At 38.3% G+C, this 24,564-nt stretch overlaps 1 protein-coding gene across 1 annotated transcript in view; it reads left to right on the plus strand.

The window, feature by feature from the left end:
- Nucleotides 1-24,564, plus strand: part of DACH2 (dachshund family transcription factor 2) — an 813,312-nt gene that overhangs the window by 111,202 nt on the left and 677,546 nt on the right. The window lies entirely within an intron of this gene.

Genomic DNA, 24,564 nt, shown 5'->3' on the forward strand with positions numbered 1-24,564 from the left:
ATTCAAATCCATTGTTTCCTTGTTGATTTTCTGCTTTAGATGATTTGTCCACTCCTGCAAGTAGGGTATTAAAGTCTCATATTCTTATGGTATTACTATCAATGAGTTTCTTTATGTATGTTATTAATTGATTTATATATTTTGGATTTCTCAAGATGAGGCATAAATGTTTACTATTGTTAGATATTCTTTGTGGATAGAACCCTTAATTATGATATAATGCCCTTTGTCATCTCTTGTTATGGTCTTTGGTTTAAAATCTTGTTTGTCTGATATAAGTAAGGGAACTCTTATTTCTTTTACCTCCATTAGCATGATAGATGTTTCTCCATCCTCTCACATTCAATCTACAGGTGTCTGTAGGTCTAAAATAAGTCTCTTATAGGCAGCATATAGATAGATCTTTTTGTTTTTTTTTACTCCATTATAATTCCCTATATTTTTTATTGGAGCATTTAGTAAATTTACATTCAGAATGACTACTGAAAAATATGAATTTTGTGCCTTGTTGTTACCTATAGAATTGGTGTTTCTGGTGTTGTTCTCTGATCCTTTGTAATCTTTATTGCTTTGGTCTATTTATTTCTCCATTCAGAGAGTCTCCCTTAAAATTTCTTGTAGGGCTGGCTGGTTTAGTGGTCATTAACTCCTTTAGGTTTTTGTTGTTGTTGCTGTTGTCTCGAAAAGTCCATATGTCTCCCTCTATTCTAAATGACAGCCTTACTGGATAAAGTATTCTTGTCTGTATATTTTTCCCATTCAACATATTGAATATTTCCTATTTTCCTATTCAACACATTGAATACTTCTGGCCTGCCAAGTTTCAGTGGCCAGATCTGCTACTAACCTTATATGTCTACCCTTGTTGGTTAAGGACCTTTTGTCTCTAGCTGCTTTTGGGATTCTCCCTTTATCTTTGTATTTTGCAAGTGTCACTATTATATGTCGTGGTGTTGACCTGTTTTTGTTGATTTTTAAGAGAGTTCCCTGTGTCTCATGGCCTTGAATGCCTGTTTCCTTCCCCTGATCAGGGAAGTTCTCAGCTATAATATGTTCAAATAAACCTCGTGTCTCCTTTTCTCACTTTTTTTTGGGACTCCTATGATATGAATATTGTTTTGTTTCATGGAATTTAGTTCTCTATGTCTCCCCTCATGATCTAGCAATTTCCTTTCCATCTTTTTTCAGATTTATTATTTTCCATAATTTTAGCTTCTCTTTCACCTTTCCTCTCCTCTGCTTCTTCAATTCTCATTATCACTGTATCCACTTTGTCTTGAATCTCAGTTACAGCATTTTTTTTCCATCTGGACTAGTTCATAGGTTTTTGATCTCTGCATCAAGAGTTTTTCTGGTGTCTTCCAAGCTTTTCTTCAAGTCCACCTAATATTCTTAATGACTGTTGTTCTAAATTCATGTTCAGATATATTGATTATATTTATTTTGAATAATGCTGTGATTTCTTCTTGACATTCCTTTTGCAGGGAATTCCTCAATCTTGTCATTTTGCTATGTTTATGTCTTTTGCGTGTTTTTAAAGCTTAATATGTTTCCTGCACCTGAGAGTACTGCTATATTAAAAAGGGGTCATACACTGTGCCCTGGCACTCCGGAAGTGTTTATGGTGTATGCTATGTGCACTCTGATGTAGCATTTTGGCTGGTCTTTTCCAGTGGTCAGTCCTCTGCAGAACTCCTTGCTTGCAGTGGTGGAGTGTTAGGACCTTTAACTAGGTGTGCTTTGATTGTTTGTTGAAGTAATCCGGAAAAATAGAGGGTAAAGCCTGATACAAAAAAAAAAAAAAAGCAAAAGAAGAAAATCCAAACAATCAAAAAATAAGACTGCTTACAAAGAAAAAGAAAGGAAAAAATGAAAGAAGAAGAAAAGAAAAAGGAAAGAATGAAATAGCCTGATCCAAAAAGACGTAAAAGGAAATGAAATTTAAAAAAAAAAAACACAAAGAAGACACTATGAGCCTGAATCCAAAAAAAAAAAAAAAAAAAAAACAAACAAGCAAGCAAGCAAGCAAATAGCTGTAGGTGTAGTTTTGAAGTCCTAGATTTTTAGTGCACTTGGTGCATGGGGGCTGTTTTCTGTGCTTGTCTTCTGGGAGGAGAGATCCACTGTTTTGACTTAGTCTTGCCACAGTAAATAAGCAGTTGCCAGGCATGGGGAGGTGGTCAGGGTTTGGTGTAAGTGGATGCTGCCTCCACTTAGGGCTGCTCTGTTGCTCTATGAAGTCCCACCATGTTGGAGTTGGCAGGAAAATGGCTCCAGCCCAATCTCTTATCCCTGAACTGGGGATCTTATATCTCCTACTGTTCAGGCAGCCCTCTCAGAATAGCGAGGGTAGTAAGCTTACCCTGTGCCACAACTCTCCTGCTTTTTTTTTTCTTTAGCATATGGATGGCATTCAAAGACCAAATTATTTTTTTTAAACAAATTTTTCTTGTTTTAAATTATTTTATTTTTCACTTTTTACTTTTTATTATTTTTTAAATATAATCTCTTGTCAAAATGGTTTCCATAAAACACCCAGGGCTCGTACCAATAGGTGCCCTCCTCATTTCTCATCACCCACTTTACCCTCTCTCCCATCCCCCATCAAACCTCAGTTTGTTCTCAGTATTTAGGAGTCTCTTATGGTTTGCCTCCCTCCGTCTCTGTAACTTTATTTCCCCTTCCCCTCCCCTCTGGCCTTCTGTTAAGTTTCTCAGGGTCCACATATGAATGAAAGCATATGGTATCTGTATTTCTCTGTCTGGCTTCTTTCACTTAGCACAATACCCTCTAGTTCCATCCACGTTGCTACAAATGGCCAGATTTCATTCTTTCTCAATGCCAAGTAGTATTCCATTGTTATATATAACCACATCTTCTTTATCTATTCATCAGTTGATTGACATTTAGGCTCTTTCCATAATTTGGCTATTGTTGAAAGTGCTGCTGTAAATATTGGGGTACATGTGCCCCTATGCATCAGCATTCCAGTATCCCTTGGGTAAATTCCTAGCAGTGCTATTGCTGGGTCATAAGGTAGTTCTATTTTTAATTTTTTGAAGAACCTCCACACTGTTTTCCAGAGGGGCTGCACCAGTTTGCATTCCCACCAACAGTGCAAGAATGTTCCTGTTTCTCCACATCCTCTCCAGCATCTATAGTCTCCTGATTTGTTCATTTTTGCCACTCTGACTGGCGCGAAGTGGTATCAGTGTGCCTTTGATTTGTATTTCCCTGATGAATACTGATGTTGAGCATCTTTTCATGTGTCTGTTGGCTATCTGGATGTCTTCTTTACAAAAGTATCTGTTCATGTCTTCTGACCATTTCTGCACTGGATGCTTTGTTTTTCAGGTGTGGAGTTTGGTGAGTTCTTCATAGATTTTGGATACTAGCCCTTTGTCTGGTATATCATTTACAAATATCTTTTCCCATTCTGTTGGTTGCCTTTTAGTTTTGTTGATTTTAGGTTTCTTTGCAATACATAAGCTTTTTATCTTGAGGTCCCAACAGTTCATTTTTGCTTTCAATTCCCTTGCCTTTGAGATGTGTCCAGTAAGAAATTGCTGGGGTGAGGTCAAAGAGGTTTTTCCTGCTTTCTCCTCTAGGGTTCTTATGGTTTCCTGTCTCACATGCAGGTCCTTCATCCATTTTGAGTTTATTTTTCTGTATGGTGTAAGAAAGTGGTCTAGTTTCATTCTACTGCATGTTGTTGTCCAGTTCTCCCAGCACCATTTGTTAAAGAGACTGTCTTTTATCCATTGGATACTCTTTCCTGCTTCGTCAAAGATTAGTTGGCCATACATTTGTGGGTCCAATTCTGGAGTTTCTATTCTATTCCATTGGTCTATGTGTCTGTTTTTGTGCCAATACCTTACTGTCTTGATGATTACAGCTTTTTAGTAGAGGCTAAAGTCTGGTAATGTGATGCCTCCCATTTTGGTCATCTTCTTCAATATTACTTTGCCTATTTGGGGTCTTTTGTGGTTCCATACAAATTTTAAGACTGTTTTTTCTAGCTTTGAGAAGAATGCTGGTGCAATTTGATTGGGATTGCATTGAATGTGTAGATAGCTTTGGGTAGTATTGTCAGTTTGACAATATTTATTCTTCCAATCCATGAGCATGGAATGTTTTTCCATTTCTTTATATCTTCTTCAATTTCCTTCATAAGCTTTCTATAGTTTCCAGCATACAGATCTTTTACATCTTTGGTTAGGCTTGTTCGTAGGTATTTTATGCTTCTTGGTGCAATTGTGAATGGGATCAGTTTCTTTATTTCTCTTTCTGTTTCTTCATTATTGGTGTATAAAAATTCAACCGATTTCTGTTCATTAATTTTGTACCCTGCGACTTGACTGAATTCATGTATCAGTTCTAGCAGTCTTTTGGTGGAGTCTGTCAAGTTTTCCATGTAGAGTATCATGTCGTCTGTGAAAAGTAAAAGTTTCACTTCATCTTTGCCAATTTTGATGCCTTTTATTTCATTTTGTTGTCTGATTGCTGATTCTAGGACTTCCAATACTATGTTAAACAACTGTGGTGAGAGTGGACATCCCTGTCATGTTCCTGATCTCATAGGGAAAGCTCTCAGTTTTTCCCTATTGAGGATGATATTAGCTGTGGGCTTTTCATACATGGCTTCTATGATGTTAATGTTCCTTCTATCCCGACTTTCTCAAGGGTTTTTATTAAGAAAGGATGCTGTATTTTGTCAAATGCTTTTTCTGCATGTATTTACAGGACCACATGGTTCTTATCTTTTCTTTTATTAATGTGATGTATCATGTTAATTGATTGGCAAATGTTGAACCAGCCCTGCATCCCAGGAATGAATCCCACTTGATCATGGTGAATAATTCCTTTTATATGCTGTTGAATTCAGCTTGCTAGTATCTTGTTGAGAATTTTTGCACCCATATTCATCAGGGATATTGGCCTGTAGTTCTCTTTTTTTGCTGGGTCTCTGTCTGGTTTGGGAATCAAAGTAATACTGGCCTCATAGAATGAGTCCAGAAGTTTTCCTTCCATTTCTCTTTTTTGTAACTGCTTGAGAAGGATAGCTATTAACTCTGCTTCACATGGCTGGTAGAATTCCCCAGGGAAGCCATCTGGCCCAGGACTCTTATTTGTTGGGAGATTTTTGATGACTGATTCAATTTCTTCACTAGTTATGGGTCTGTTCAAATTTTCTGTTTCTTCCCATTTGATTTTGGTAGTGTGTGGGTGTTTAGGAAGTTGTCCATTTCTTCCACATTGTCCAGTTTGTTGGCGTATAATTTTTCATAGTATGCTCTGATAATTGCTTGTATCTCTGAGTGATTGGTTGTAATAAATCCATATTCATTCATGATTTTATCTATTTGTGTCCTCTCTCTTTTCTTTTTGAGAAGCCTGGCTAGAGGTTTATCAATTTTGTTTATTTTTTCAAAAAAATAGCTCTTAGTTTCATTGATCTGTTCTGTGTTTTTTGGATTCTATATTATTCACTTCTACTCTGATCTTTATTATTTCTCTTCTTCTGGTTTTGGGGTGTCTTTGCTGCTCTGCTTCTATTTCCTTTAGATGTGCTGTTAGCTTTTGTATTTGGGATTTTTCTTGTTTCTTGAGATAGGCATGGATTGCAATGTATTTTCCTCTTAGGACTGCCTTTGCTGCATCCAAAAGGGTTTGTATTGTTGTGTTTTCATTTTTGTTTGTTTCCATATATTTTTAAATTTCTTCTCTAATTGCCTGGTTGACTCATTCATTCTTTAGTAGGATATTCTTTAACTTCTATGATTTTGGAGGTTTTCTAGACTTTTTCCTGCAGTTGATTTCAAGTTTAATAGCATTGTGGTCTGAAAGTGTGCATGGTATGATCTCAATTTTTTTATATTTAGTGAGGGCTGTTTTGTGACCCAGTGTGTGATCTATCTTGGAGAATGTTCCATGTGCACTTGAGAAGAATGTATATTTTGCTGCTTTGGGATGCAGAGTTCTAAATATATCTGTCAAGTCCATCTGATCCAATGTATCAATCAGAACTATTGTTTCTTTCCTAATTCTCTGTCTAAATGATGTATCCATTGTTGTAAGTGGAGTATTAAATTCCCCTGCAATTACCACATTCTTATCAATAAGGTTGCTTATGTTTGTGATTAATTGTTTTATATATCTGGGTGCTTCTGAATCTGGCGCATAGACACTTATAATTTTTAGCTCTTTCTGTTGGATAGACCCTGTAATTATTACATAATGCCCTTCTTAATCTCTTGTTACAGCCTTTAATTTGAAGTCTAGTTTGTCTGATATAAGTATGGCTAATCCAGCTTTCTTTTACCTTCCATTAGCATGATAGATAGTTCTCCATCCCCTCACTTTCAATCTGAAGTTGTCCTTAGGTCTAAAATGAATCTCTTGTAGACAGCTAATAGATGGGTCTTTTTTTTTTTAATCCATTCTGATACCCTATGCCTTTTCGTTGGAGCATTTAGTACATTTACATTTAGTGTTATTATTGAAAGATATGGGTTTAGAGTCATTGTGATGTCTGTAGGTTTCATGCTTGTAGTGATGTCTCTGGTACTTTGTGGTCCTTGCAACATTTCACTCACAGTGTCCCCCTTAGGATCTCTTATCAGCCTGATTTAGTGGTGATGAATTCCTCCAGTTTTTGTTTATTTGGGAAAACCTTGATCTCTCCTTCTATTCTGAATGACAGGCTTGCTGGATAAAGGATTCTTCGCTGCATATTTTTCCTGTTCATCACATTGAAGATTTCCTGCCATTCCTTTCTGGCCTGCCAAGTTTCAGTAGATAGGTCTACTACAACAATTATGTGTCTACCTTTGTGTGCTTGTGCCCGTTTATCCCTAGCTGCTTTCAGAATTCTCTTTATCCTTGTATTTTGCCAGTTTCACTATGATATGTCATGCAGCAGACCAATTCAAGTTACATCTGAAGGTAGTTCTGTGTGAGTCTTGGATTTCGATGCCTGTTTTCTTCTCCAGATCAGGGAGGTTCTGAGCTATGATTTGTTCAAGTATACCTTCAGCCCATTTTTCTCTCTTTTTCTTCTTCTGAAGAAATATGATATAGATATTGTTCCACTTGATTGAATCACTTAGTTCTCTAATTTGCCCCTCATAATCCTGGATTTTTTATTCTTTTTCTCAGATTCCTTTTTTTCCGTAATTTTATCTTCTAATTCACCTATTCTTCCCTCTGCCTCTTCAATCTGTGCTGTAACCTCCTCTGTTTTATTTTGCACCTCATTCATAGCATTCTTTAATTCATCATGACTAGTTTTGAGTCCCTTGATCTCTGTAGCAGTAGATTCTCTGCTGACCTCTATGTTGTTCTCAAGCCCGGCAATTAATTTTATGAGTATTATTCTAACTTCTTGTTCAATTATATTGCTTAAATCTGTTTTGATCATTTCTTTAGCTGTGACTTCTTCCTGGAACTTCTTTTGAGGATAATTCTTCCATTTCATCATTTTGGCTAGTTTTCTGTCCCCTATAAGTTTTAAAAGCTTGTGTGCTCTGCACCTGTGAGCACTGCTACATTAAAGTGTGGTCATACACTGTCCAGGGCCTGGCCCTTCAGGAGGTGTTTTTTGGAGAGTGTTACTTGCTCTCTGTTTTTGTGACTTTGGTTATTTTATTTGCCTACTTGTGGTGATGTATTGGGCTCTCCACCAGGTGTGCTTTGATTTGTTCCTTGGAGTAGCCCTGTAAAGAAAAACAGACAAACAAGAGACAGAAACACAGAAACACAAATAAAACAAACAAACAAATAAACAAAAACAAAAAAACCAATCCAACAGCAAAAAACCAGTAACACTGGCTACAAGTAAAAACATGGTGGTGGCGATGATGATGGAAGAGCACATACAAAGAGAGAAATGACAGGGGCAGGGAAAATGAAAACATAGACATTGTCTAGGCAGAGAGACTGAAAGGTTTAATCCAGAGAGAGAGAAAAGAAAATAAGGAAGGAGATGGGGAAGAAGAAAGAAAGATAAAGTTACCCAGACAGAGAAACTATATGGCTTGATTATTGCAGAGAGAGAAAGGAATGTAAAGAAGGAGGTGTAGAACATGTATCAAGAGGATGGATTAAATATGTCTATTTAGACAAAGCAATAACCAGAGTAACCTTCCTAGAGGAGGCAAGAGATAAGGAGTAGAAATGGCGAGGAGAATATATCTATATATCCAAAATTGACCTTGAATTAATCCAGGCAATGCTGCAGTCCTGGTCTGTAGGAGCTGTCTGTCTGGTTCCATAGGGTCTGTCCTGCTCCAGTAGATACACAGTTACCCAGTGTGGAGGGGCATGGTTTGTTGTAGGCTGGTCCCACCTCCACTGTGGACCCCTCCAACCCCATCCCTGAAGCCCCGCCTTGGTGGTGGGGGGAAGTTTTCGATCCCCCAGTCTCTTCTCCATGGACCCAGGGGACTCTGTTTGAGTCATCCTCACTGTGCCACAGGCACAGATGGGGTGGTCTTACTCACTCTGCCAACTTCTCTGACCCTGTACTTGGCTGTGATTCAAAGACCCACTCCGTGCACTCTCGCACTGGGGAAGCACCTCTCTGTGCAGCCTGACATATGGTCCTGGCTGGCTTTATCTGTGCTGCATCACTTCTGGGAGGACCACCTTCTCCTACTGTGGACTGCACCACTGAACTTGCCACCAAGCCCAGGGGTGGAAGATGCAGGCAGGCTTTGTCCTATCATGCTGCCCTCCAGGGAGGGGACTGCTTTCTCTTACTGTGGCCTGTGCCCCTGATCTACCACCAAACCCAAGGATGGCTCCCCTCCTCCCCAGGTGCACAACCAGGGAGCCAGCCCCAGTGCAAAGAAAGCCCCGCAGTTAGAGATGGGATTCTTGTCATTCCCAGTCTGAGGATTTTCTCTTGTCCAGATATAGTCCTACTCTTTGTCTTTCCGCAGAAGGGGATCCTTTCCTTCTGTGCCTACACAGCCCATTTTATCTCCCCCAGTTCACAGTCACCCACCTATTATGTCTCAGTTTGTCCTGTTTTCTTCCTGATATATTTAGTCTCTTTTCCTCCCAGACTCTTGGGTTTCAAAGTCCTTTGACTTCAGCACTTCTTTGTTTGCATGACACGGGAAGTATGGATCCCCCTACTTCTCCACCATGTTGGCCCCTGTCTATTTATTTTTTAGAGAGAGAGAATGTGTGAATGGGGGAGGGAGAGAGAGAGAGAGAGAAAGAGAGAGAGAGAGAGAGAAAGAGAGAGAGAGAGAATCTGAAGCAGGCTCCAGGCTCTGAGCTGTCAGCACAGAGCCTGATGCGGGGCCTGAACCCATGAACCATGAGATCATGACCTAAAATGAAGTCAGATGCTTAAACAACTGAACCTCCCAGGTGCCCCTCAAAGCCCAAAGTCTTAAAGGACCTGGCACCATGCAGATCCCTCTCCTCCTCTGCAGTAGAGCCTCTCCATGTTTTGTGAAGTCCTCTGTCCCTGAGAAATAGTCCCATGCCTGCATAGTGCATGAAATCTGTGGTGTAGCACTGCTAAAAGCAGCAAAGTGTATATTTACCTCTAGGTGCACCTCTGTCCCCTGTTGATGAAAGGCCTTTGGCTGACACCTTCAGGGTCTTTTGTCCATGGGAGGCAATAAACTGTCTTCCAAAAGTACTCTAGGAAGGGGAATGTTCTCTCCTAGTATGCCCCAGAGGTCCCTACTCCATGCTATGAACTCCGGGGCTTGTTGCATTCTCCCCATGAGCATGTGCCACTGCTCTGCTCTGGAGAAAGTTGTGCACTTTCAAAACCTGAGTTTGAGCTCCAAATGCAGTTTTCAAGAAAGAACTGGGACACTCAGCACCTTTTGCTGCCCAGTGTGTGGTCTAGAGAGGTTTTCCTCTTGTGCTAACCCTATGCAACACTTTCTCAACCCCTCTCTCTTTCTCTCACTTTTGTTTCTCCATGGCAAGGGTTCTCTCCCCTCCTTGGCACCACCATTTTTCTCTCCTAAATTCACTTCTGTGCACCTTGCAGCAGCCAAGCTGTCTCCCCCCACCATCTGCATATCTATATCCTGTGTGTTTCATGTAAAATGACCTCCATACAGCTGTGTTTGAGGGATGAGGAAAACGCAGTGTCCCCTTACTTCACCATCTTAACTCCTCCCCAACCCTTTCATTCTATAGTAGGATATTCTGTAATCTCCATGTGTTTGTTGGTCTTTCCAAATTTTGACTTGACATTGACTTCAAGTTTCATTGCTTTCTGGTCTGAAAATATGCATGGTATTATCTCAGTCTTTTGGTACTTTTTGAGGCCTGAGTTTTGACCCAGTATGTGGTCTATTCTAGAGAATATCCCATGTGCACTGGAAAAGAATGTGTATTCTGCTGCTTTAGGATGAAATGTTCTAAATACGTCTGTTAAGTCCATCAGTCCAGTGTGTAATTCAAAACCATTGTTTCCTTGTTGATTTTTTGTTTAGATGATCTATCCATTGTTGTAAGTAGGGTTTTAAAGCCTCCTACTATTATGGTATTATTATCAATGAATTTCAGTATGTTTGTTATTAATTGATTAATATATTTGAGTTTCTCCATCTTGGGGACATAAATGTTTACAATTGTTAGATCTTATTGGATAGACCGCTTAATTATGATATAATGCCCTTGCTCATCTCCTGTTACAGTGTTTGTTTTAAAATCTAGTTAGTCTGATATAATTACGGCTACTTTGGCTTTCTTTTGACATCTATTAGCATGATATATGGCACTCCATCCCCTCACTTTGAATCTGCAGGTGTCCTCAGGTCTAAAACAGGTCTCTTGTAGGCAGCATATAGCTGGATCTTTTTAAAAAAAATCTATTCTGTTATTTTATGTATTAATGAAACATTTAGTGTACTTACATTCAGAATGATTATTGATATATATGAATTTAGTGCCATTGTGTAATCTGTAAAGTTGTTGTTTCTGATGATGTTCTCTGTTCTTTCCAGTCTTTGTTGCTTTTGGTCTTTCTTTCCAAGTCAAAGAGTCCCCTTTAATATTTCTTGCAGGGAAGGTTTAGTAGTCGTGAACTTCTTTAGCATTTGTTTGTCTGGGAAATCTTTTATCCCTCATGCTATTGTGAATGAAAACCTTCCTGGATAAATTATGCTTGGGTGCATATTTTTTCCCATTCATCATGTTGCATATTTTATGCCACTCCCTTCTACCTGCCAAGTTTATCTGGACAGATCTGCTGCAAACCTGATCTGTCTAACCTTGTGTGTTAAGGACTTTTTTTCCCTTTCTGGTTCAGGGTTCATTCCTTGTCTGTGTATTTTTTAAATTTGACAATGCGTCTTGGCAATGACCTTCTTTTGTTGAATTTGATGGGAAATATCTGTCTGTTTTGGATTTTGATATGTTTCCTTTCCCAGATTAGGGAAGTTTTCAGTTATAATTTGGTCAAATAAACCTCCTGCCTCCTTTTCACTCTCTTCTTCTAGTACTCTTATGATATAAATTTTCATATGCTTTGAGGAGATTCTGAGTTCTCTAAGTCTACATTTTGATCCTATACTTTTTTCCCCTCTACTTTGCAGCTTCATTATTTTTCATAATTTTATCTTCTGTATCACTGATTCATTCCTTTGATTCATCCATCTTCATTGTTATTGGAAACCATCAGTTTTGCATCTAAGTTATGCCCTTTTGTATTTTGGGCCTAAGTAGTTTTTAATTCTTTTATCTCTGCTGTAAGTAATTCTTTAGTGTCATCTATGCATTTATTAAGGCCAGGTAGTATCCTTATGATTGTTGTTCCAAATTCTGGTTCAGGCATCTTATATCTGTATTGATTAAATCCATGGCTGTTACTTCCTCCTATTATTTCTTTTGGGGTGAATTCCTCTGTCTTGTCATTTTGTCTAGGTCACTGCTTTTTTTTTTTGTTAGATTGTTAGGAAAGCCTTTTACAGTTTTGCTCCTGAGAGTAATGGCTATATTAAGAAGAGGTTCTGTACTGTTCTGGGCCACATTCTTCAGGGGGTGTTTCAGAATGTGCACTTTGCTGTTCTGTTTTGGTTGCTCCTTCTCTCAGGTCAGTTCTCTGGAGAGATTCTCCTTGCCTGCGGTGGCGGGGGGGGGGGTGTTGTACCTTGTCCACTGTGTGGCAAGGTTTAACTACATGTATTTTTGTCTGCTTTTTAAATGAAGCTGATCCTATTTTCCCTAGAGCTGAAGTTTTGCAGTGCTCTATGATCTGTAGTCTTGGTGCATGTGAAGGGTTTGTGCTGGTGTTCTGGGGGATGGGCCTGCTGTGCTGAGTATCAAGCAGACTTTCACTAGTGGAGATGCACCTGCAGGGTTCAAGGGTTGGGGTTTTGTTTACATGGCTCCAGCCTCCACTGGGGGGGGGCACTGTGTTGCTCACTGAAGTGGGTCAATGCTGATGGGTTGGGGAAAATGGCGTTGCTCCCTTCTATCTCATCCCTGGAGTGGTGAATTTGTGTCCACCACTCTTCAGGAAGCCCTCACAGAAGAGCAAACAATCTCCCCTCTTGTGTCACCAACTTCTGTCAGATCCCTGCCTTCACCCTGTCTGTATCCAAGTTGTCAGTCTCTCAAGTGGCACAGTAATCCTGTGTTTTATCCCAGGCACACAGCTTGGTTTCAAATCTCCAAATTTTAGGGATCCATGCTGCATGGATCCTCTGTTGTTAGGGTCTTGATGTGCTTTGGCTAGTGCTGGTTTGTCTCAGAAAAGTGGTCTCATGGCTGCTTTATGGCAAAATCCAGCAAAAAGCTAGCACCAATGTTTGTTGCCCTCAGCAGGTTTCTTTGTTTATATGCTAGTGAATAGGGAAGCATGTTGGCTCCCACCAGCACTTTTGTCCTTGGAGATTCCATGCCACCACTCTGAAATGTAATCCAAGAAAGTGGACTGTTTCTCCCCTTGTGAGGATCTTCAGACCATGATGCCTGTTCCTTAGCCTCCAACCTCCTTCCCCACAGGAGCTCCACTAAGCTAGACATGATATCCCAGAAATGGTGCAGACTTCTAAAACTTCAGACTTTGAGCTCCACTGCTTATAATTCTTGTGGTAGTCAACCTCTCTCCTTTTCCAAGTAGAGGGTTTTGGGGAAATTTTTTCTTGTGCAATTCCCTTTGCACTGCTTTCACTCTTTCTCTCTTCCTCCTGTCTCCATTATCAGGGCTGCCTACATTCTGCAGCACCTGCTATTATTTTCTTCCTCAAATCAACTCTCCACAGCTCCTACCTTCCACTATGTGGCTGATTTTTTACCTATAGATGTGTAGTTTGTTCCTTCAATCCTCAAATTGATTTTTTGGGTATTCAGAATGATTTGTTATTTATCTAGCTGTGTTTGAGGGATGAGGCAAGCTTAGGGTTCCCCATACTCTACCAGCTTAACTCTTCCTCCCCCTATGTCTTTTTATTGGATAATTTAGTCTATTTACATTCAGAGTGATTATTGATAGATATAAATTCAGTACATTGTATTGCCTATGAAGTCATTGTTTCTGGAGATTTTCTCTGTTCCTTTCTAGTCTTTGTTGCTTTTGGCCTTTCTTTCCCATGCAGAGTCCCCTTTAATACTTCTTGCACTGCTGGTTTAGTGGTCACAAATTCCTTTAGTTTTTGTTTGAGAAATTCTTTCTCTCTCCTTCTATTTTGACTGACAGCCTTGCTGGATAAAGTATTCTGGGCTGCATATTTTTCTCATTCAGCACATTGAATATATCATGCCACTCCCTTCTGGCCTGCCTAGTTCTGTGCACAGATCTGCTGCTAACTTGATTTGTCTTCCCTTGTAAGTGAGGGATTCCTTTTCCCTTGCTGCCTGCATTTTTCAAATTTTACTACACTGTGACTCGGTGTTGGCTTGCTTTTTTTCATTTTGATGGTTATTGTCTGTGCCTCCTGGATTGGGTGTCTGTTTCTTTCCCCAGGTTAGTGAAATTTTTAGCTATAATTTGCTCAAATCAGCCCTTTGCCCCCACTCTTCTTCTGGGGGTTCTATGATACAAATGTTATTACATTTTATGGAGTCGCTGAGTTCCCTAAGCCTACATTCATGATGCAATATTTTTCTTTCCCTCTTCTATACAGCTTCATTATTTTCCATAATTTTATCTTCTATATCACTTATTAGTTCTTGTACTTCCATCCTAATGGTTATTACATCCAGTCAGTTTTGTATCTGTGTTATAGGATTTTTTATTTTGGCCTGACTTGTTTTTAGGTCTTTCATCTCTGCAGGAAGAGTCTCTCTGGTTTATTCTATGCTTTTCCCAAGCCCAGCTAATATCCTTATGATTTTTGTTTTAAGTACTGGTTCAGGCATATTACTTATATGTATTTTGATTATCTTCCTGGCAGTGACCACTTCTTGTTCTTCCTTTTGGTATGAGTTCCTCTGTTTTGGCATTTTGTCTAGGTCTCTGTCTTCTGTGTATTAAGAAAGCCTATTATGTTTCCTGCAGCTGTGAGTAATGGCTCTATTAAGAATAAGTCATATATTCTCTCAACCTTATGCTTCAGGAAGTGTTTTTGGTGTAGCTGTGTTCCCTCTGCAGTTGTGTTTTGGCTGCTCTTTCCCTCAGGTCAGTCCTCTGCAGAGTTTCTCCTCGCCTTCAGTGGGGAGTGTCTGGACCTTATCCACCGTGTGTCAAGTTTTAACTAGTTGTGTTTTGGCCTGATTGTTAAAAGAACCTAGATACTGTTTCCCCTAGAGCTGAAGCTTTGCAGCACGCTATGGTAAGTAGTTTTAGTGGGAGCAGGGGATTTATTCTGGGCTTTTGGAACCTGCTGTTGCTCTGACTCTTAGGCACACTTGTCCTTGTAACAAAAGCATCTGTAGAGCACAGGGGGGATGGGGCTTGTTGTAAGTGGCTCAAGCCTTTGCTGTGTGCACTGTGCCCTTCGCTAAAGTCTGTCAGTGGTGATGGGAGGGGTGAAAAATGGCATCAGGTGCTTTATTTCCCAGAGAAAGTAGTTTACATCCACAGCTGTTCAGGAAGCCCTCATAGGATAGCAAATAATCTCTCCTCTTGTGTCCCAGGTTTCCATAGATCCCAGCCTTCACCCTGTCTGTGTCTGAGCCATCTGCCCACCTGGAAGTGCAGTGCTCTTGTGTTTTATCTCAGGAGCATGGCTGTACTTCAAAACTACAAATTTTAGGGACCTGTCATGTTGCAGACCCACACTGATCCTCTGGGAGAGGGTCTCGCTATGTTGTGCATGGTTTGGGTTTGTCCAGGAAAAGGAGTTGCACAACTGCACAGGGACTTGGCTTTTATGGTAAAGCATAGCAAAAATCTGGCATCCAGGTTAGCTGCCCTCAGCAGGCATCTCTGGTCATTTGCTAATTATTGGGGCAGCTCAATGTTGCCCTGCCCCAACTCTTTTGGCCCCTGAGACGCAGTGCTGCCTCTCCCAAATGCACTCCAAGAAGGGGAACTGTCTTTCCCAGTGTGACCTAGGGGATCCTCAGAGCACACAGTCCTCTCTCAGGACTCTGCCCTCCTTGTCTATAGGAGCACAGCTACAATTGTCAGGTTTGACCCTGGTGATGGCATGGACTTCTAAAACGTCAGACTTTCAGTTCTGCTGTTTGTAAAATCTTGAGATGATCAGCCCCTCTCTTTTTCCCAGTCAGTGGTGTTGGGAAAGTGTTTTTCTTGTGTAGTACCCATGTGTGCTGCTTTATTTCTCTCTGTCTTTCTCTATGTTTCCTCTCTCTGTGATCCAGGCTTCCTCCCCACTGTAGTACCTCTGATTCTTTTCTTCCCAAATCATATCACTGCACCTCCTACCTTCCACAATATGGCCTCTTTTCTCGCTCTAGTTGTATAATTTGTTCTCTCAGTCCTTAGCTCGATTTCCTGGGTATTCAGAATGATTTGATAATTATCTAGCTGTTTGGGGGATGAGAAAAGCATAAGATCCTCTTACTACTCCGCCTGCCATCTTAACTCCTTTCCAACTGTTCTTTAACTGTTTGGTAGAATTCTCCTTTGAAGCCATCTAGCCCTAGACTTTTGTTTGTTGGGAGTTTTTTGAATACTAATTCAATTTCTTTGCTGCTGTTTAGTCTGTTCAAATTTCCATTTCTTCCTGTTTCAGTTTTTTTTTGTAGATTATGTATTTCTAAGAATTTATTCTATGTGGTTGAATTTTTTTTCATAATTTTTTTCATAATAATTTTTCATAATATTCTCTTATGATTATATTTTTATGGTGTGGTTGTTATTTCAATCCTCTCTTATTTGTGATTTACATGAATCCTTTCTGTTTTTTTCCTGATAAACCTGGCTAGAGGCTTATCAATTTTATTACTTTTCTCAGAGAACCAGCTCTTGGTTTCATTTATCTGTTACATTTTTTTTTAATTTCTATATCATTTAGGGGTGCCTGGGTTGATTAGTTGATTAAGTGTCAGACTCTCGATTTTGGCTCAGGTCATGAACTCATGGTCATGAGACTGAACCCTTCATCAGGCAGACTTAACCCTTGCTTAAGATTCTCTCTTGCTCTCCCTTTGCCCCTGCCCTGCTCTTGTGCATGCACACTTTCTCTTCTCTCAAAATAAACACATAAGATTTATATCATTTATTTTGCTTGAATCTTTATTATTTCCTTCCTTCTGCTGGATTTAGGTTTTGTTTGTTGCTCTTTTTCTAGCTCCTTTAGCAAGGTTAGATTGTTTGAGATTTTTCTTGGTTCTTAAGGTAAGCTATAAACTTCCCTCTTTGAATCACTTTTGATGCATGCCAGAGGTTTTGGACTAGTGTGTTTTCATTTTAATTTGTTTTCATGTACTTTAAAAATTTCTTCATTGATTTCCTGGATGAGCCATTCATTCATTATTGGCATGTTATTTAACCTCCATGTATTTGTGGTCTTTCCAGATTTTCTCTTGTGTTTGACTTCTAGTTTCTTACCATTGTCATCAGAAAAGATGCATGGTATGACCTCAATATTCTTGAGTTTGTTGAGGATTGTTTTATGACCTACAGTGTGATCTCTTCTGGAGAATGTTCCATGTGCATTTGAAAAGAATGTGTATTCTGTTTTAGGATGGAATATTCAGAATATCTCTTAAGTCCATTTGGTCTAGTGTGTCATTCAAAGCCATTGTTTCCTCATTGATTTTCTGTTTTGTGATCTGTCCATTGATGTAAGTGCAGTGCTAAAATCCCCTACTATTATTGTGTTATTATCAATTAGTTCCTTTATGTTTGTTATTAACTGTTTTATGTATTTCAGTGCTTCTACGTTGGGTTTATAAATATTTACAATTATTATATCTTCTTGTTGAATTGTCCACTTTATTATTATATAGTGTCTTTCTTTGTCTCTTGGTACAGTTTTTGTTTTAAAGTCTATTTTGTCCCAGAGCGACTGGGTGGCTCTGTTGGTTAAGCGTCCAACTCTTGGTTTCAGCTCAGGTCATGATCTCACAATTCATGAGTTCAAGCCCTATGTTGGGCTCCAAGCTGAGCACACGGAGCCTACTTGGGATACTCTTTCTCTCCTCCCTCTCTCGTCTCTCTCTCTGCCCTTCCACTCTTTGTGCTCTCTCCCAAAAGAAATAACTTAAAAATGCCTATTTTGTCTGAAATTAGTATTGCTACTCTAGCTTTCTTTTGACATCCATTTGCATTTATAGAATTTTCTCCATTTTCTCATTTTCAATTTGTACGTATCTATACATACGTTGTGAAATGAGTCTCTTGTAAGCAGCATATAGATGTTTTTTTTCTTTTTTTTTATTCATTGTGTTACCCTATGTCTTTTGGCTGGAGCATTTAGTTCATTTACATTCAAAGGAATTATTGACACATATGCATTTAGTGCCTTTTTATTACTTGATTTTTTTGTTGTTTCTGAAGATTTTCTCTGATCCTTTCTTGTTTTTCTCTCTTTCATGTTTTGCTGATTTTCTCTAGTGATATATTTGGATGTCTTTTTATTTATTCTTTGCATGTTTATTAGTGGTTTTTGATTTATTATTACCATTAGGTTTGTATATAACCTTTCCTGCATATAGCAGTCTATATTAAGTTGATGGTCATTTAAGTTTGAACCCATTCTTTTCTCCTCTACTCCCCACATTTTATATATTATTAATTTTATATCCTTTTTTTAGTTTATTGACTGATTTTTTTAGAGAAATATTCATTTTTGTGACTTTTGTGTTTCCTACATTTATTCTATCACTTTTGGTGTCTCCTTTCCACTCCTAGGTTCCCCTTTAGTACTTCTTAACAGGCTGGTTAATGGTCATGAACTTCTTTAGTTTTTGTTTGTCTTGAAAGGTCTTTTTCTCTCCTTCTATTTTGAATGATAGACTTGTTGGGTAGAATATTCTTGGGTACAGATTTTCCCCATTCAGCACTTTGAATATATCATGCCACTCACTTCTGTCTTGCAGTTTTTGTTGAAAAATATCCTGCTAGCCTTTTGCTTTCCCTTTTAAGTTAATGACTTATTTTGCCTTGCAACTTTGGAAGTTTTTTTTTCCATATCACTATATTTTGCAAGTTTAATATACAATGTGTCTTAGAGTGGGTCTGCTTTTATTGATTTTGATTGGAGTTCTCTGTGCCAAAATTTGGATATTTGTTTCTTTTCCCAGATTTGGTAAGTTTTCAGTTGTTATTTCTTCAAATACATTTTCTGGTCCCTTTTCTTTCTCCTCTTCTGAGACTTTTATAATACGAATCTTATTACATCTGGTGGAGTCACTGAGTTTTCTAAATCTAGTTTCATTTTGTGTAATTCTTTTTTTCTTTTTTGTTTAGCTTGATTACTTTCCATTACTCTGTCTTCTAGGTCACTAATTTGTTCCTCTGCTTCTTCTATCCTGCTATTAATTCCATCAAGCATGTTTCTCATTTCACTTATTAAGCACTTTATCTCTTTAATATTATTACTTATGTATGTGTTAAGGGTCTCACTCATATATTCCACTCTTTTTTCAACTCAAGTGAGTATCTTTGTTGTCATTGGTTTAAATTCTCTCTCAGGCATGTGACTTAAATCTGTTGCACTTAGATCTCTGACTATAGCTTTGTCTTATTCTTTCACTTGGGATGAATTCTGTGTCTCATCATTTTGTCTGCCTCTCTGTGTCTCCTTCTGTGTGTTAAGAAATTCAGCTGTGTCTTTTGGTTTTGAATGTAGTGAGTTTATTAAGAAGAGGATCGGGGTGCCCTTCAGTGCAGTGCCCTCTGTTCCCCAGAATCTGGCACTTCAGAAGAGTATCCTATGCATGTTACATAGGTCCTGCTGATGTCACTTTTCCTTTCAGTGCAGTCATATTTCTTTTGTGGGCTGTTTTTACTCTCTATGGTGTTAGTGGGACTCAGGCAGGCCAGGTCTGAAGGGGTGTGACCTCCGGGGAACTTGGGAGAGGGGTGGTGGTGTTAGCAAAATTTGCACTGGGTCACTAGTCCTATGCCAAATAACCTTAGGTGCTGCAGCAACTGGGGGTTCTGTACCATGCTTATTAGGGTTCATGGCTGGGTGAGGTGCAGGAAGATGGCTGGGTACAGCTGCACTTGGTGCATGATCATGGCTGGATGCTTGCAGCTGTGCCTGGTGGGTTGACCAGGAACCAGTGCAGCAGCTGGGCATGGTGTTTTATGGCACCTGGTGGTGCCCTGTTGGGCAGGTGCAGTAGATATGCACATAGGGGCTGGTAGAGGTGCATGCATGGCTGTAACAAAATTTTCTCTGATCCTAGATCCCAGGCCAACAAGCTTGGATTAGGCTAGTTCTTCAGAGAACTTGTGGGCATGGAACACTGCCAGTGGGTCAAGTAGCAAGTGTCTGTGCAACCCTGCCTCTGGCAGGTCACTCCGTGTTTATGCTGTTCCTGAAACTTCCCCATTTTTAGAGAAGTCACCCAACAAGCTCCAAAATCAGTATGAAAGATCTGTCTTCTGTTTGCCCCCAGCATTATGCAAACTTCTGGCTTTTTGTTGCCTTTCCATGAAGACTGCTCTCCCTTTAACGGCAAGGACCCAGGTATCACTCACCCTCTGGGTTCACCCAGTGCTGAGTCAGCAGACTTAAAACTCTAGTCTCCATGTACCATCTGCTTTATAAACTCACAGAATTCAGCCCCTCTGGTTTTCAAAGCCAAATGTTATAGGGATTATTTTTCCCCATGTGGGCTCCCTGGTGCATGGGCTTGTTTCTATGACCTCTCTGTTTTCAGAGCTCTCTTGCTCCTGTGAGTAGCTTCCCTCTGCCTTTCTGACCTTCCTAGATTTTCAGCTGCAGGTTCTTCTTTATATTTAGTTATGGAGTTTGTTCTTCCAGTCTTTGGATTTTTCTCTGGTTTGTTGACTTGGATGTGGATGATATCTAGCTCACAGAGTGAGCTCAGCTTTCTCCTATTCTGCCATTTTCCCAAGGTTCTCCAAAACTTTCCTATCAGCTATTAAATACAGCTTTATTTCCTCCTTTAAAAGCCTTCAAATATTTTCATGGCTGTCTGGTAGCACTAGATGCATGTGATACATTCTTGCAAGGAAGTAATCAAATCCTTCATAACAAAAAAGCAAATACCAAACTAGCAGCATTCTATGGTTATGAAGCCTATATTTTATTTGAGGGAGATACAGGGAGAGCATGAGTGAGGGAGAGGGACAGAGGGAAAGAGGGAGATAGAAAGAGAGAGAGGGAGAGGGAGAGGGAGAGAGAGAGAGAGAGAGAGAGAGAGAGAGAGAGAGAAGAGAGAAAAGAGAGAAGAGAGAAGAGACATAATATTAAGCAGGCTTCACACTTAGCATGGAGCCTGAAGCAGGGCTCAATTCTATGACACTGGGATCATAACCTGAGCTAAAACCGAGAGTCAGATGCTCAACTGACTGAGCCACCCAGGTGCCCCTGTGAAACCTATTCTTAAACTTTAAAAATGATATATATGCTGGTAAAAATATAATGTTCCAGCAAAAGTCATTGCCTGATTATTAAGCTACTACAACAGTACTATATTTATATAATGAAAGTTGACATTTGGATAGTGTTTACTTTAATAAAACTGCTCACTGCTTCTTTCTGATTTTATCTATCTTTTGATAAAAAAAGTAATTCAGATATAATAATAGTTTGCATGGCATAATGAATGTGTGTTCCTACCAGTACATAATGCAACAACATGAAATTAATCAAAAAATATGTTTTTTTTTTTTTAGTTTCCAATATTGGGTGTTTGCTTTCATCTTGAGTTCAGTTGGTTAGTGGGATGACTGAATTTTATATTAAAATTCAATAAAGAGGGTTTTCATTTGAAAAATATTAGAGTTGTTCTTTAAACAAAACAAGCAAATGTAAATTATGATAATTAAACTGTGACATGATGGCTTTACTGTGTGTCTATTTATGAAGATTAATAAGGTGACTGCTAGTAAGTGCGAAGTACTAAAAATGAAAGGAGAGCAAAGAGGAATTTTTAGGATTTGCATTATTGTCACCAGTGAGCCACTTCTCTCTAATAGAGAAAAGAGTAAGGTTGCAATGCCAAATCCTGTCCATCATAGTTTAAATCATAGATAATGCAGTATTATTACAGGTGAGAGTAATGGGATAAAGCAATCATGGTGCTGGTGTGAACTGTGAAGTAACTAATTCAGGTTGTTAATTTTAGTTTTCTCTCCCCTCCTTTTAATGTAACATAAATACAAAGGAGTACACAGAGCATAAGTATGCAACTTGATTAATTTTCATAAGGGGAACACACCTGTGTTTGTGAAGCCAGCAGCCAGATTAAGAATTAGAGCATCATTAGCACCCCAGAAATCCTTTTTTTGCCCCATTTTATTTACCACCACCCTGCCAAGGAATAAGCTGTATTCTGACATTTCTCATCATGTATTTGCCTATTATTGAGCTTCATCTAAATAGAATTATGACATATGTAGTCTTTTGTATCTGGCTACTTTTTTATTTTTTATTTTTTTAATTTAAATTTTAGTTAACATACAGTGTAATATTGGTTTTGGGAGTAGAATTCAGTGATTCATCACTTACATGCAACACCAAGTGGTCATCACAAATGCCTCCTTAATACCCATCACCCATCTAGCCCATCTCCCACCCATCTCCAACCATCAACCCTCAGTTTGTTCTCTATTGTTAAGAGTCTCTTGTGGTTTGTTTCCCTCTCTTCTCTTTTTTACCCCTCTTCCCATATGTTCATCTATTTTGTTTCTTAAATTCCACGCATGGTGAAATAATATTGTATTTGTCTTTCTCTGATTGATTTATTTTTCTTACCATAATTCATTCTAGCTCCATCCATGTCATTGCATATGGTAAGATTTCATTCTTTTTGATGGCTGAGTAATATTCTGTATACGGCTACTTTTATTCACTATTATGTCTGTAAGATCTATCCACGTTTTTATGTGTAGCAGTTTGTTCTTTTTAATTGCTGCATTATAAAGTATTGTATGAATATATAAAATTTATTCATAGTAGGATGAATATATTCAATAGTAGAATGAATAAATATATCAAATTTATATCAAATTTATTTATTCATTCTACTATTGATGGATTCTTGAGTTGTTTCCAGTTTTGGGCTATTATGAATAGTGTTTATATGAGTATTCATGTGTTTATCTTCCTATCTTTGATGGACATAAGCATACATTCCTATCATAAGATATATATGTTTAAATTTATTTTAAGCATTATAGATATTGCCAAATAGCTTTATACTCTCACCAGCAAACAGAGTGTGAGAGGTCGAGTTTTTTAACTTCATTATTAACATTTGGTATTATTCATATTTTCATTTTAGACATTCTTATGAGTGTGTAATGAGGTCTGTTGGAATTATCAGAAGGGAAAATATGTGTCTGCATAGAGGTTTTTAAATATAGAAAATTATGTTCAGTTAACATCTGTAAGTGATAACCTGATGTTGATTGTGGAGTCCTTTGGGAAGAACCAGTGCTCAGTGTCATCATTTCTCTATGTGGCAACTCAATGCCATTCACTTCATTTTGGTCTTTTCATCTCACCAATTATAACCAAAGCAAGCAACTTCCAAAACTGATTTTATTTAAGCTGTCATTTTAAGCCAGCTCTGTAAGCTAGAGTACATCTTTGAAATAATCCTGAAAGACTAACCTGATTAAACCCAATTCTGAATTTTAAGCATACACTTACCACATTAGAAAGTTTTGTTGTTTTTTAATGATCAACAGGTAGGCTATGAATTTTGAGTCTATGGAACTTTTAAGAAATGTTAAAGTTGGATATCCTCAAGTTGAAATTTGAGCTACATTTTGCAATTGAATGTATTAAGAGAAGACATCACCATGGCTGCTGTTATCAGAGCATTGTTATTTTATTTCTTGTTCTGTATCCTTTCTCAGATGGTTTTTAAAACTAGGTGGCAGTGTAGAGATAGTTACTCTGTCAACCATCATTTTCTGATCAGTACCTCTTTAGGACAGATTATTTTTCATTTGCTTTAAACAGATTGTCTCAGTATGCTCAAAGAAAATGGATTTATAGAGGCAGAGAATAGTTTCTTTGGTATAGGCACCACTCAGGGTTCCTTCCAAGAAAGGTATGCTGTCCCCAGTCTCTGGTTATATTTTTTAGTTCATCATAATAAGTCTGTAGTTATAGCATAGAAAGAGATGTTTGGAAGATATATGGTCATTGTTTATGAAAGCCAACTCCTAATAGGATATTCAATTAGGTCATAAATTAACTGTGAGGTGGCATTGTCTTCAGAGTCATGGAATCCATTTAGATTTTTCTGTCTGAAACTATGAGATTACTTATATTTCTACTCCATTACCCTAACATTAAGCAATTGACAGTATTTTTGTAGAGTTATATTTAATATTTTAATATTTATTAAAATTTTTGAATTGATAGTATAGAATTACTCATTTTGATCTTACAATACATCAATATCTCACTGTGGGAAATTCATCAAGTGTCCTATATTTAGAAAGCAGTATTTATAGGCTAGGTATACACTGTAATTCATTATAAGAATTGATTATCTTATATGAAGAGGTAGGGTTTATTCCTAAAAGGACTTAATCTCTTATTAGGTTGGAAGAGAGACCACACTGAAAAGCAACTCAAGAGCATTGGTTACATCATTCTGGGTTTATTGCATGCCCACAAAGAATTTAAAAAGAGGACAAAATCTTTCTATTGTGTAATCAACCTCTGAGTGAATTGATTATCCTAATACTACTTCTAATCCTAAATACTTCTAATCCTAAATACTACTTCTAATACTGAAAAATATCTTGAAAAGATAGAATTATAACTAAGCCATGGATGGAATAATAAAATATATTTTATTAGATAGATGGTAAGGCAGTGTGTTTTAGCAGAAGGAAGAATGGAATAGGTGGCAGAAAATTTCTAGTTCTTGGTTGGCAGGGTCAGTTGCTATCAGTGTAGTATTATGAAAGTCACTTAACTTCTCTCGATCTTCGCTTCTTTATCTGTAAAATAAGAAAGAGTCACTGTTATCACCTTATATATTCATCATAAGCATTAAAATCATTTG

Source organism: Prionailurus viverrinus, chromosome X (assembly GCF_022837055.1).
Source record: "Prionailurus viverrinus isolate Anna chromosome X, UM_Priviv_1.0, whole genome shotgun sequence".
In the NCBI taxonomy this organism is placed as follows: domain Eukaryota; kingdom Metazoa; phylum Chordata; class Mammalia; order Carnivora; family Felidae; genus Prionailurus; species Prionailurus viverrinus.